Source organism: Peromyscus leucopus, unplaced genomic scaffold (genome assembly GCF_004664715.2).
Source record: "Peromyscus leucopus breed LL Stock unplaced genomic scaffold, UCI_PerLeu_2.1 scaffold_1107, whole genome shotgun sequence".
Lineage (NCBI taxonomy): Eukaryota > Metazoa > Chordata > Mammalia > Rodentia > Cricetidae > Peromyscus > Peromyscus leucopus.
This window is the reverse complement of record NW_023504234.1, coordinates 28,521-43,291: the sequence shown is the minus strand read 5'-3', so window position 1 is coordinate 43,291 and position 14,771 is coordinate 28,521. Positions and strand designations below refer to the sequence as shown.

The window sequence follows — 14,771 nt, the reverse complement described above, 5'->3', positions numbered from 1 at the left end:
TTTTGAATCCTTTCTAATATATGGGCTCAGTGGTTAAGAGCTGCTCGTGTCAAGGACATCATTCACATCCCCAGCATCCATGTGGCAGCTCACAACCACCAATAGCTCCAGTTGAAGGAGATCTGATGCCCTCTTCTCTGGCTTTCATAGGCACTAGGTGGTAAATATATGGTACACAAATATACACACAGACAAAACACTCAAACCACATAAATAAAATAAAATAGAAAATATATTTTCTAATGAACCAATTTTTGTCTCCTTAACTAGCCATTACCAATGGGACTGGGGGGTAATTGTCCACTCCATCTTTTCATTTCTATTTTCCATTACTTCTCTGGTCTTACACTTACAGGTATGTCTCTCAAAATGTAATAGAAATAATTTACAGTCTATTCTTTTATAGAGAACCTTGGGGATGGGAGAAATGACTTAGCAGTTAAGAGAAACTCAGCTGCTCTTCCAGAGACTCAGGTTCAGTTCCCAGCACCTGTGGGTGGGCAGCTCACAACTGTCTGTAACTCCACTTCCAGGGGATCCAATGCCCAGACAGGACGGGGACACACACACACACACACACACACACACACACAACACACACACACACAAAATCTTAAAAAAAAAAAAAAAATCAAGGCTAAGTTTCATTTCATGATGACTAACATATTTCCACCTTCTTGCCCTTCTCTGGTAAGTTGAATATGTTAGGACATGCACACTAGACAGGCACTCTTACCACTGAGGCCTTGTCTCTCATTTTTCTAAGCTTCTGCTTTTTTCTTTTGTTTTAAAGATTTATTTTTAAATTATGTGTATGTGGGGGGGGGGGTTGTACATAAGTGCAAGTATTTGCGAAGCCAGAGGCCCTGGGGTTCCCCTAGAACTGGAGTCACAGAGGTAGTGTGAGTCAGCCCACATGGGTGGGGAGTGCGAAACGTGGGTCTCCCACAAGAGCAGTGCGTGCTTTACTGCCGAGCCAACCCTTCCAGCCTCTGCTCTTCAAACCGCAAGGGTCTGTTTGGACAACTGGGCTGGACTTGACGTTTGTTTGGCTTGTTTACGGCTTTGTTTTTTATTCCATTTTTCTATTGCTTTGAAATTTATAACTTACTTCCACTGTCTTATGAATAGTTTTTCAACTATTACATTGTCATTAAAAGTACAAAGCTTGCTAATACACTCTCTAACTTTTACATTGATTTAATAGGGGGGCACACGCGTTACCCCAGGCACACACGTAAAGGTCAGAGAACAACTGGTAGGAAGACAGTTTTCTCCAAAAATGTGGGGTTCTAGAGGTTAACCTTTGGTCACTGGGGCTTAGCAGTAAGTTCTTAACCAACATTAAATTCCATCCCAAGTCCCCCCCCACCACCACCAGTGCTAGGGACTGAGCAGGGCTCTGAGGACCTCAGGGAGGCGTTATACTGCTAAGAATGCCAGCAGCTTCTACTTTCTGGCACGACCTCTGGCCTAGGCTGTGCCTTTTTAGGGACACCGGCTGAAGACCTGAACTGGGCTAAATGACAGAGGAGAGCCTGCAGAAGGCATCAGGAGGACAGAACAGGAGGCCACTGGCACCGACTTCAGGTGAGCCCCGGAGGCAAGGGCAAGGGCAGAGAGACAGCAGGGTGCCACGAGCGGGAGAACCACTCAGCCTTCGACTAGAGCCGCAGCAGCCCAGGCCCTGAAGCTGAAAACAGGGATGTGGGCCAACATCAGACTGGAGAGTGGGTACGAAACAGGATACCACAACCTCTCCACTCAATGTCTGCAAAATAATTCATTTAAGACCTAGTCTTAGGAGTGGGATTACAAGACAAACTGCAAATCACAAAAGCATTCCAATCCCAACATTCTAAAGCAATCTCTTTACTATAAACCATCAAGTAATAGCCAGGATAGGGCACAAGCTTTATAACCTCAGCAGCACTCGGGAGGCAGAGGCAGTAGTACTGAGCCAAGCTCCAGGCCAGCCAAGACTACATAGTGAGACTTTTGTCTCCAACAAATAAATTTCTACCAATGTAGCTGACTGCAACGGAAGGAGTCCCCAGCCAGGGGCAACTGCATGTAAGGAATCAAGGGCATGTCCTACAGGAAGTGTGAGGAGGGCAAAGCACCTCCGTCAAGAGAGGAGAGCCCAAGTGCAGGAACGAATTGACTGCGATGCACAACCAAGACTGACCGTGGGACAGAGGCTAGCAGCAGATACCCACAACCTCAATGGCTCCCGTGTGGGCACAGGGTTCTGCGAACAGTATCAATTGTTTGTGGTCCACAAATCTCAGCAAATAGTTTCTATTTCACTAATTAGAACACAGCCTTGCCAGGCCGGTGTGGTGGCGCACGCCTTTAATCCCAGCACCTGGGAGGCAGAGACAGGTGGATCTGTGAGTTCAAGGCCAGCCTGGTCTACAGAGAACATTCCAGGACAGCCAGGGCTACACAGAGGGACTCTGTCTTGAAAAACCCAACCAATCAACCAACAAACCACAGACCTCCAAATAAGCAAGTCTCTCCCCTGTTGCACAGCCCCAGCTAGGAAGGCCAGCACGACTCACTCCTCTACGCTCAGAGAAGGCTTGGCTTTTTCCTCCGTGTACCCCGCTATCCAGGACAGAGCTATCTGGCAGTTGTCCCCTGCCCAGGAGCACCAGTACTCACTCTGTGGAGCTGGCTGTCGATACCACAGCCATGCCGTGTGAGGGGCCATCCCAGAAGTTCCAGGGGGTGGCTGCCCGGAGAGAGGCATTGGCTGTCCCATGGCTCCAAGGCCACCCATTCCCCGCTCAGGGACTGTCCTGGGCCCCGAGGCGGCATGCCAATCCCAGCTGCTCCTGGAGTGGGTCCACCAGTGAGGCTCTGCCAGTGCATTCATGGGTCTGTGGGAACATTAAGCGCGCGTTGGTGTCTGAGGATCGAAACCCAACGCGGGCAATCTCACAGGTAAATGGCTCCTGGGGCATAGGTCCCCCCTCTATGTCTTTGGCCAACTCAAATTCCCAAACCAAGTAGGAGCCAGAGGCCTGGAAGTTCCCCCAAATTCTTGGGGTATAAGGGACTCTGGGGGTACTGCTGGCACCTGAGCCTCAGGACCAGGGAGCATGCTCCATGTATCAGCCAGCCTGTGCCAGTGTTCCTATGATGGGTACAGTGGAAGCCCTGTGCTGTGCACAGCTTCCCTTCGGGTCACTAGCAACCAGACCCCTCCGTCCCTGTCCAGACCTCCTATGGGAGAAGCGCACAGCAAACTTCCCGAGCACCGGAGTGCGAGACTCTTCCTCCAGCAGGCAGGGAGCACGCGGCTAGAGGAGAGGAGCAGACAGCAGGGCAGGCGCGTCGACACCCGCGCCCTATTTTCTGCAGCCCTCTCTGCAGAACGCCGCTCCGGCACAGACAGGGCCAGGAGCAGCACATCAGGACAAGCAAAGGGAATGATGAGGCCTCGGGCAGAGCCGTGCCCACTGAGCCTCAGGACAGCAGGTGGTGGGTCAATGCAGCAACGCCAAGGAGCCAGATGTCATCGTCACAGCAGACAACCGCCTCTAGACAGGCTGGTCATTGGCCACAGACCTGGCTGGCACCCACGGAGGCTTCTGCTTCCACAGGACAGGGGCCAGGCACTCCCAGGCCGCGTGTTCTTGACCAGCCCTGGCTGCAGGCAGGGAGCCATCCAAGCAGGGGCGCCTAGAGCTCCAGGTAAGCCACAAAGCCACACAGTCCGCGCGGTAGCTAGCGCACACTTTTTTTTTGGAGGGTGGTGGTTCTGCAGATGGAGCCAGTGCCTTGCACATGCTACGTAAACGCTCTCCCACAGAACCTCATACCCTTTTCTGACAGGCTGAAGATCAGCTGGCCACGAGAGGATCTGCAAACTCCATTATGACAGCTCAGAAGGCAGAACTCAAAGAGTTCAATTCAAACGAACACAATTCCCCTTACATGATAAACCTTGATATTAAAGATTTCTGAATTCACAAACAATTTTGTAACTTAAGAAAGTGAGCTGGATACCGGGTGGTATGGTTGGTGGCACATGACTTTAATCAAAGCACTCGGGAGACAGAGGCAGGCGGATCTGAGTTTTTGAGGTCAAGCCTCATCTACACAGCAAGTTCCAGGACAGTCAGGGCTACACAAGGAAACCCTATCTCAAAAAACAAAAAAACAGGGGCTTGGTAAAGAGCACTGGTTGCTCTTCCAGAGGTCCTGAATTCAATTCCCAGCACCCACATGGTGGCTCCCAACCATCTGTAACAGGATGTGATGTCCTCTTCTGGCGTGCAGGTATACATGCAGAGCACTCATATATATAAGATATAAATAAAATAAATTAAAAACAACAAAAAAGTGAATAAAGTTCGGTGTGTGGGGTTGTATATCTTTTGTCCCAACACTCCAAGAGGCAGAGGCAGATCTCTTATGAATTTTGAGGCCAGCCTGGTCTATTATTATGTTCCAGGACAGCCAGGACTACATAGAGAGAACTTGTCTCAAAAACATGCCCCCACACCCAAAAGAGAAAGAAACAGAGGCAGTGAATTCGCACAGCTGTTACCTATGACATATTACTATGGGTTATTACACTAAAATACCACGATTACAACGGTTCCTCTAGAAATGTACAAAGTCTTCTAAGTTTTTTATGATCTTTCTGCTAAATAAAACGAGATGGAAAAGCATTGGGGGTAATTTCAGTCTACAAGAAAGCAAAGGGTGAAGACTTGGGACAGAGCTCATCAGCTGCCACTCCACCTGAGATCTTTGGAACCTTCCAGTCCAGTATGTGGTTGACCCCCCCCACCCCTGCCATGCAAGGCATGGACTATCTCATTCCTGCCATTCCCACACTGGAAAACTTTACCACTGACAGAAGCTTGTGATTTCTTGTTATCTACAGAGAAACACAAACACAAAACCTCAGTGTAAACAGTTTTGCGCACGCGCTGCGCGCGCGCGCACACACATCCCTGGACAGCGTCAGTTCTGCAGTGTCTGACCAGGGTCATTTGCTGAACTGAACTGACCATGCCTAGAAACAAGGCCGACAGAACCTAGGCTCAGTCCCAAGGGGATGCTGGTACTCTGTGTGAGCAGTGAGGAGATGCCAGCCAGCACTGCGGCACACAAATGGTCTGGGAGCACAGGGGGCAAAGAAACTTGGGACTCGACCTCAGTGAACTGTCCCCAAGGCTAGCACACCAAGCTTAGCGACCCTGGGCCTTTCTTTCCGGGTCCAAAGTCACAAAGACCAGTGACAGGAACCCAGGCTGGGGATAAAGGAACAGCGCTGAGCACCTCCCCTTCCAGCTCACTCCAGGTGTGGCGTCACCGCCATTTTCTAGGTGAGGGAACCGAGTTTACCTTTTACGAAAGAGGAGTCCTAACAACTGGCGGTCCAGGGCCTCCTGCTTAGTCCTTCCATGTGAGTATGTGAGCTGTGTGCATCCCAGGATACTATCCTAAAGAGCTGGGCATGGAAATCCATGCCAGGATATCCAGCTGCCTACTCTTCAGACTTTTTCTTCTCTTAAGTACCTAAGTACCTTCCAATACTCCAAAAAAAGTAAGATTGGTGAAGTCTACCTTGCTGGCCATTCTGGTTAAAGACTTAGTGAGGAACTGGCTTGGAGTGATGGTTCAAAGGTCGTGGCTGGCTAGTTTTATGCCAACTTGACACAGCTGTAGATTTTTTTTGTGGGGGCGGGAGGGTTTTGAGACAGTTTCTCTGTGTAGCCCTGGCTGTCCTGGATATCACTCTGTAGACAAGACTGGTCTCAAACTTCATAGAGAGTCCACCTGCCTCTTGCCTCTCGAGTGCTGTGATTTAAAGAAAGGTCTTTGCCGCCACACTTGGCTAAGAACGCACTATTCTGGCAGAGGACCAGAGTTTAGTTCCTAATACCCACATCTAGCAGCACACAACCGCCTGTAACTCCAGCTCAAGGGGATCTGATGCCTCTAGGCTCCATGGGCACCTGCACTCACATGTGCACACCCACATACAAGAGATACACACACACACACACACACACACACACACACACAATTTAATAATCTTTTTTTTAAAAAGTTAGTGTGGAGTAGCCAGGCATGGAGGTGCACACTTTTAACCCCAGCACTCAGGAGGCAGATGGCAGGCGGATCTCTGTGAGTTTCAAGGCCAGCCTGGTCTACAGAGTGAGTTCCAGGACAGCCAAGGCTACACAGGGAAGGCCTGTCTTGGGGGAAAAAAGAAAGAAAAAAAAAGTTAGTGTGAAGTAATTATCACTGAGCATTGAATTCACAATGTCCTCCCTTGCTTCTCAGTGACCAGACACTAAAGCTGTGACTGCCACTACAAACCTGCATTCTGCCCCCAACCTGGGGTGGGGGTGGGGGGTGGGAGTGGGGTCGGGGGTGGGATGGCCATCAAGACAAGCCCGTCTGGGGCTTACACAGCTGTCAGCTGGAACTCGGTGCTCACCAGCCCTGGTGCCCGGCATGGGCTGTTGTCCATCCAGCAGCACTGGGAGCCTCTGCCTAACCACCAAGGTGCCAAGAATCTTGTCCTGGAGGTTATGACAACCCATGTCTGAAAAGCCAGGAGCTGCTCACCAGGCTAACACCACAACAGTCCCTTCTGAATCAGAGGGGACAAGAGTTGAGGTAAGGGGACCCTCAGCACAGCAAAAGAGAGGGAGCGGGGACTTGGGTAAACTGACTTCAAAAACTTCCAGTCTCATAGAGACACCACAGTTCAGGTCTCCTAGGATTAACAAACATCAACTTTTTGGGAATAAAACCCGTTACAAAGTAAACTGCTCACTTATAAGAACTACCCAGAGGCAAATGGAAACGTCATAAAAGGAGTGAGAACAGAAGCCCACTTCAGATCACGTTGGGGCCAACATTTCCATAAGTCAAAATGCACATTTTTAAAGGCTGAGGCCTAGGAGGGTGGGGAGAAGAGCAGTGAGGAACATCCCAGAAACATGTGATGTCCTAACTCAGATGCTAAGGACTGCCTGAGAGTTCCTACCACACAGACACAAAATACAGCCCCTCAAAGAAGCACAATCACCCCAAAATAGGAACTCTTACTTACGAATATCTCGAAAATGGATAATGAGTCGGGCCACAAGGGAAAGGTATTTCGTCCTAAAAGTGAAAAACAGGAAGTACTTTAATCCCAAAAGGAGAAGCAAAGGCATGTGACTCCCCCTTGTCACCCCTGATGGCCCAGCCATCCAGCTGAGCTGCTTTCTACAAGCCTTGGCCTCTGGAACTGCCGGATATGGCCACAGCCACTCACCTGACTTGGCTTCCTCTGGAATCCACCTCTCACAGGGAGGCTGTCAGTGATCCCCCGCTTAGAGGAACTGATTAAGAAGGGTGTAGAGAGCTTCCACCCGGACAAAGAGAACACTTCAGCTAAGAAAACCCATTGCAAGCTCCTCTTATCACAGGGCAGTCCATGTGTGTTCACGTGTGGTGTCCAAGGACTTGTCCAAAGTCTCGAGGCTTGCACTATTGATGTGTTAGTACTTTAGCTTTTTGGAACAACACTGTGGTGGCCTTTCCCCTGCTGGTGAGACGGGTATTTACACACAAATCTGTGTGTGTTCCAAAAGAGAGATATGGTCCTTCCTTCTTCTCCAAAGCCTTCTAGAACTTCCAGGATGACTGAGGATGCTCTTCTGTTAGCTGAACAGAGAGAGAAAGAGCAAAGCTCCTCTCGAATGTGAGAGCTGAAGACCACTGCCTGCAGAGGCCTTTTCTCTGAGCTGTCCCGTTTATGGCCATCCCTCCCTCCCCCCCCCCCGAAACGCCCATTCTGCCAGCACAGAAGTCCGAAGAGCAAAGCCCTGGAACCGCCGTCTGCACGAGCTGCTCTCCAAAGCAATCCTGGGACTGACAAGGTGACGGAGGAGAAGACAGAAGAAGAGCACAGACTGAACGCGTATGGAGCCCTGTCCAGTTAGGACTGTCTGCAGCTGTCATCCCTCATCAACTTCCAGACTCCATTCATCCCCGTCTCCCGGGACAGAGTAAGACGAAGGGGGAGCTGGGAAATCTGTCCCCAAGGGGAGGGGTCAGACAGTGGGAAAGGACGCACAGCTGGGGCAGGGGACACTAAGGGGCTCTGTCAGCACCCCTTCCCAATGCCCCATCAATTTCTGACCGAAAGACCGTGTGTCAAGGGAGGCCTGGTCCCCAAAGTGCGCTCCTGTGGTGAATGGGGAATAGGGATGTTGGAGGCCAGAGTCAGGAAAGGAAACAAGATGGCCGAGGGCCAGGCAGGTGCACATGTGACTTTCTGTTAAAGACCTACACTGTTTCTCCTGTGATCTTTAAAACAGTTTAGCAAGTTTTTTTCTACTACCATGAAAGACATGACTGGAAGAAGCAGGTTCCAGAAGGAATGACCTACGTTTACTCAGACCCAAGACACAGTAGACGAAGTACAGGAGTACGTCCCCAAAGTCTTTTCCACATATAGGCTGGGACAGAAGATCCAGTGCCTGGGGCCAGGTGTGTAGACACATCATGTTGAGATGACCAGCACCACTTGTGGCCTACTAAGTACGACAGTCATCAAGGTCCAATTCAGCTTTATAGACGAGGACAGAGGGGCGGGGCAGAGAGAGCAATTAGTTACAGGGCTTTCTCACATGCAGAGCGTATTTTATGCACCTCAAAAGGGCTGGTCACCTAGGAACATGTTGGGTGTGTGGGTAAGCTGCCAAGGAGACTTTCCACAGGAGACTTCAGCTACTGTCACTGCGCCTTTGACCCCAAAGCTTAGCTGCCATTTGCTCCTTGGCTGCTCACCATCAGTGGTGGACACTGGTGGCCAAACTGAACTTCCCACAGGAGTGAACATTCCCATCCTGTTTGAAAAGAGAGAGTATGGCCCTTCTTTCATCTCCAGAGCCCCTAAGATTTCTAGGATGACTGAGGAAAGAGGCTGAGGGGCAGATAGCTGCCCTTTTCTCTCTGCTGCTCCTGCCCCGCTCCTCGTCACTATTTCTTACGTTCGGGCTGCATCGAGGCAGTTTAGGAGACTATAAACAACGACCCCATAACCCGAGCAGACATGTCTAAAAGGCCCAGGTACCAGGCCCAGGTCTAAAGACTTTACATGTGTTAACGCCTTTAGCACTCCAACCCCCAACCGATACAAAGATGACAGACACTAGCTAGTTTACAGAAAACACTGACAAGGCCAGGAGCAGCTGGGGTGTGGCTTGGCAGCAAAGCACATGTGAGGCCTGAGCTCATGCACGAGAACCCCACCACACACACACGACAGGAGAGTGTGGTGTCAGCCTCACAGGCTTTCAAAATACCCATCAGTCCTGCAGCCGGAACAAACCACGGCAGCCTAGAATGAGCCCCCACAAGATGTGAGAAAGGAAATGCCAGTGTCAGCCGGCACTCTGCCCAAGGGCTCTGAACACAGCCACTCCATCTGCAGAAGAAACGCTAAAGGTCAGATGAAGTCATAGGAAGTATCAACTACCAGGAACTAGGCAGCAAACAGCCTTTCCAAACATACCGTGCTATTGGGTTGCACTCGGAAAGCCTATCAAGCTTTCACAACTGAGAAAATGCAAGAAACCAAAAGAAAAACTCAAAATTCAACAGAAACAAATGAGTATCAAAAAAACCAAAACCCTCTTTTAAGTGATCCTCTTCTGTAGAGAAGAAAAAAAAACCCAAACTGCATCAGTTCTCAGTGAAGAACATGGACACAAGTAAGGCTGCAAAGGGACCTTAAACTTAACAATAACCACACCTGGTCACCAGTGCAGATTATCTGCCAACGACAGGAAAGGCCACGGGACTCCTACACAACACACGTGGTTCCAAGACACTCTCAAACAACTCTGTTATGGTTAATCTCAACTGAAAACACAGAGGGAAATTATAGAGCTTTATTCATTATTTCAAAAACATGCTGGCGCATTGCCTTTTAATCTCAGCACTCGGGAGGCAGAGGCAGGCAGATCTCTGTGAGTTCGAGGCCAGCCTGGGCTACAGATTGAGTTCCAGGAAAGGTGCAAAGCTACACAGAGAAACCCTGTGTCGAAAAACCAAAACAAACAAACAAACAACAACAAAAAAACCCAACAAAACAAAACAAAAACCAAACAAACAAACAAACGAAAACCCACAAAACATGCTGTTTCATAGTTCTGTCCATAAAAAAAAGCATGAAGCAAGCAGGATAGTGAGTTCAAGACCAGTCTGGGCTACGAAGTGAGACCCTATCAAAAAAAAAAAAAAAAAAAAAGGAAGAGAGAAAAAGAAAACAAAAACTAGCCAACTATAAACATGTGTGACCCTTTAAGAGAAAAGAGCCATGGGACCCAGAGACCAGAGCCTCTAGATTGGTAGTCATTTATTACACCAGACCCAGGACACTAATAATTCATCACCAGTCTGCCAATTATGAATATCTTATCAAATGCATACAAAACGCGGTTCCTTGTGACTGTTCTACTTCCCACACAGAATGCTCATCACGCCATTAAGACTTCACCCTGTGCTAACATGAACACTTCATACTTCATACAGCCAAACAATACCGCCAGACATGGACACATTCTACTTATCCACCCATCAGTTAACAGGCATTGGACTGTCTCTATTTCGGGCTTTAAGAAGTTATTACTTTGTTTGCGTATGGTATTTTGCCTCATGTATGTCTGTTGCATCATGTGCATGTAGTGCCCAAAGAGGCCAGAAATGGGTTTTCAGATGCTCTGGAATTGGGGTTAGTCCTGTTGTGAGCCAACACATGGGTGCTGGGAATTGAGCCTGGATCCTCTGGAAGAGCAGCCAGTGCTCTTGACCCTGAGCCCTCTCTCCAGCCCCTCCACTTCTGGCTGCTATGAATTGATAACATGAACATATCAGCATAAGTTTTTATCTGGATGTTTTCATTTATGTTAAAATATACCTACGAAAATATACATTAGAGTGTTATTATTCTTTGAGAATCACTATATTGCTTTTCATAGCAGAGGCACCATTTTACAGTCCTCCCAGCAACGTATTTCTCTACATTTTGTTAACATTGCTTCTTGTCTTTTTTGTTTTTAGATGGGGGTCTTGCTATGTTATGCTCAAGTGATCCTCCTGCCTTAAGTCCCAAGTAGCAGGAACCACAGGTTCATCACTACCAGCTAATAACTCTTGTTTAAATCATAGCCATCACAACAGGTATGGACTGGTATCTCACTGTGGTTTGGTTGGTTTTTTGTTTTTTGTTTTTCAGCAGGATCTCACTATCTCACTATCCCTGACTGGCTTGAACTTGTGGCAATCTTCTTGCCTCAGCCTCCCGAGTGTTAGGGTTACGTCCACATTCTCAGTGTTTGTTTTTTAACTTATTTCACCCATTATTTGTGCATGTGTGTGTGATCTGTATGTGGGCACTTCATGTCACTGCACACTTGTGGAGGTCAGAGGGCAACTTTCATGAGTCGATTCTCTCTCTCATTGCTTTGACCCCAGCACCTCACCAGCCTTAACCATTAGCAGTGTTGAATCTCCTCACGTGCGTCTTGGCCGCTTTCCACCTTCTTTTTGAGAAATACCTATTCAAAGCCTTTGCCTATTTTTTAGTGTTGTTTACATAAACTAGAGAGTCAGTCCTCACCACACACATTACTTACATTTTCTGCAGGAGTTGTTTTTCAGCCTCTCCATGTGTCCTCTAATGCACAGAGGTTTATATTTTTAATTAAACTGCGCATGCATGTAGGTAGACAAGCTATGGACATGCAAGGAGAGGTCAGAGCACCGCTTGCAGCGCCGGGTCTCTTCTCCCATGGGGTGGCAGGCCAGAGCTTCCGGAAGCGTGCTCAGGCAGCAGCTGCCCTCCTTTCCTGCGGAGTCTTCTCACCAGCCCCCAGGCTGGTTCTGATGAGGTCAGAACCGGCTGCTGCTTCTGCTGCTTGGGCTTCTGGAGTTACACCAGAAAGCTGCTGCCTATGGCTAGGGATGCAGCCCAGCTGACAGGACAGAGCATGCCTCGATGCACAAAGCGGAGGCTTTAATCACCAGCACTGCACAGCCTGCGATCCCAGCACTCAGAAGGTAAATGCAAGAGGTTCAGAAGATAAAGGTTGGGCACTGAGCCTGGGCAGGTAGCTGGGGAGGGCCGTTGACAGAAGTGACTGTCCACGAAGATGTGAAGTCATTTCTTTTTTTTTTTTTTTTTCTGGTTTTTCGAGACAGGGTTTCTCTGTGTAGCTTTGCGCCTTTCTGGAGCCCACTTGGTAGCCCAGGCTGGCCTCGAACTCACAGAGATCCGCCTGGCTCTGCCTCCGAGTGCTGGATTAAAGGCGTGCGCCACCAACGCCCAGCTTGAAGTCATTTTTCAAGGAAATGTCCTCTTTAGGAACACTGGGCAGCAGGAACTGGACTACAGCAGATACTGTCACCAGTCCCTCTGCTGATGGTTGCTTAGACTGCTCAATAAAACACCCCAGACACAGAACGAGTAAAGTGCACAGGCTTTTTCCTAGTTGATGAGTATAACCTGGAATTTGGAACTGTTTGCTGTTGGCTCTAAGACAATATGAAACCAAACTGTAGCTGTAACTAACCAATGAGATCTGTATGTGACAGAACCAACTACTAGGAACTACAGGAGCGATTAAGACACTGTCACCATTACTGCTGCCCTAATTAAAAACAGAAATTTTGGTTGGGCGGTGGTGGCACATGCCTTTAATCCCAGCTCCCCGGAGGCAGAGCCAGGCAGATCTCTGTGAGTTCAAGGCCAGCCCGGTCTACAGAGCAAGATCCAGGACAGGCACCAAAACTACACTGAGAAACCCAGTGTGTGTGTGTGTGTGTGGGGGGGGGTCAGGATCAACAGAAATTTTGGACTTAGTTCCTTGGCAGCAGGAAGAACACAGACTGCACCGTGATTAAAGTAAATAAATAAATAAGTCTCTGATCAGGCTGCACACACACTGACCTACATACCTCCCTCTTGTGCTTTTTCCCTACCTCTACTTCTTTTTGTGAATGCTGCGATGTCTAAGTTGTTTTTCTCTAGGTGTAACTTGTGGGCTGGGGCTTAGATGGAAATGGATTGACTGTTGTCTATGAAATTATCTGTCAAATATGAACAGTCTCAACCAGAACAGAGTAGATACGTAAAAAATAATTGATTTTCCATAAAGGACCTTTTTCATAGATAAAATGACCAAATTAGAATGACACTAGGAAGGGGGGGACTAGCCCTTTAAGGAATGAGAACTTAGCTTAGCTAGTCTCTTTTTTAAAAAAAAAAATTGTTGGCCAGGCAGTGGTGGCACACACTTTTAGTCACAGCACTCAGAAAGCAGAGGCAGGCAGATCTCTGTGAGCTTTGAGGCCGGCCTCGTTTACAAAGCGAGTTCCAGGACAGCCAGGACTACACAGAGAAACTGTCTGGAACATATATATATATATGTTTGGTGGGGCTGGCCTGACTTACCTAGTAGACCAGGCTGGCTTCACTCAAAGAAATGATCTACTTCTACCCAGTGTTGGGATTAATGGTGTGCACTACCATGCCCAGCTTTATTATCTTAAATTTATGCCAACAGTACACACTATAAAGAACCTAACGTGCCGGGTAGTGGGTGGCTCGCACCTTAAATCCCAGCACTCGGGAAACAGAGGCAGGCGGATCTCTCTGTTAGTTCAGGGCCAGCCTGGTCTACAGGAGAGAGTTCCAAGACAGCCAGGGCTGTTACACAAAGAAACTGTCTCGAAAAAGCAAAACAAACAAACAAACAAACAAAAACCCCTAATGAGTAACTTTAGAATTCCGAAGTTATTCTCTCCATGGGATCCTTTGTCTTGTATTAAAATTCTTCCTATCTTACGAACAGAGAAAACTAGCAAAGTGACTCGTTGGCCTAGTGTGTTAGAAGTAGAGTAGGGTTGGCCTGGGTTCAACCCCCAACAATGGGGTTGGGGCATGACAAGAAACAGACCGTTTTACAATTACCTTCACCTGGTTTCTCTTCCAGTCCCAGGCCACTTCAGGAGCCTTGGGTTGCCAAGTCCCAAGAACCACACCACATACAACCAATCCCGAAAATGTCACAGAAATGGCATCAAGAAACCCTGGTCACAAGGATACAAGTCTCTTAAGAGGCTTGACGCCAAGTTCCTAAGGAACACGTGCTTTGCTAGAAGCACAAGGAAGGCCTGAAGAAGATGCAGGCCAACAATGCAGAGGCCATCAAGGCCCTTGGAAGTCTGAGGTGGTCAAACCCAAGATGCCAAAGGGCCCACGGCAAGCTCAGCCGTCTGGCTTTCATCGCCTCACTCCACACCTGGGAAGTGCATTAGAGGCTACGTGGCCAAGGGTCATAGGCTCTGCCAACCAAAGCCCAAGGTTCAAACCAAGGCAGAAGTCTCAGCTCCAGCTCAGGCTCCCAAAGGTGCCCAGGCCCCTGTGAAGGCCCACAGAAAAGGTTTCTATCTGCCAGTGTGAAGACAGATGGACTGGTGTGACACACAGACACACTTGCAGATGATCAGGACCCCATGCTGTTTTTACAAATAAACTTGAGGAAAGATCTGTTAAAAATACCTTCACCTTTTGCCTCCTATTGTCACTCGTCTCTAAAGAAGCTGTAATATCTCTGATCTTATTTTAATTATGTGTGTTGTGAAGGGTGGTGCCCCGGTGCAGTGCCTGCAGAAGCCAGAAGAGGGTGCTGTCTCCTGAACCTGTATGCTTGCCAGGATTTCAAGGAAAGCTCATT

The 14,771-nt window shown here is 48.5% G+C and overlaps 1 pseudogene; it reads right to left on the bottom strand.

Annotated features, from left to right (window-relative positions):
• Positions 1–14,771, bottom strand: part of LOC114685720 — a 63,791-nt pseudogene that overhangs the window by 22,927 nt on the left and 26,093 nt on the right.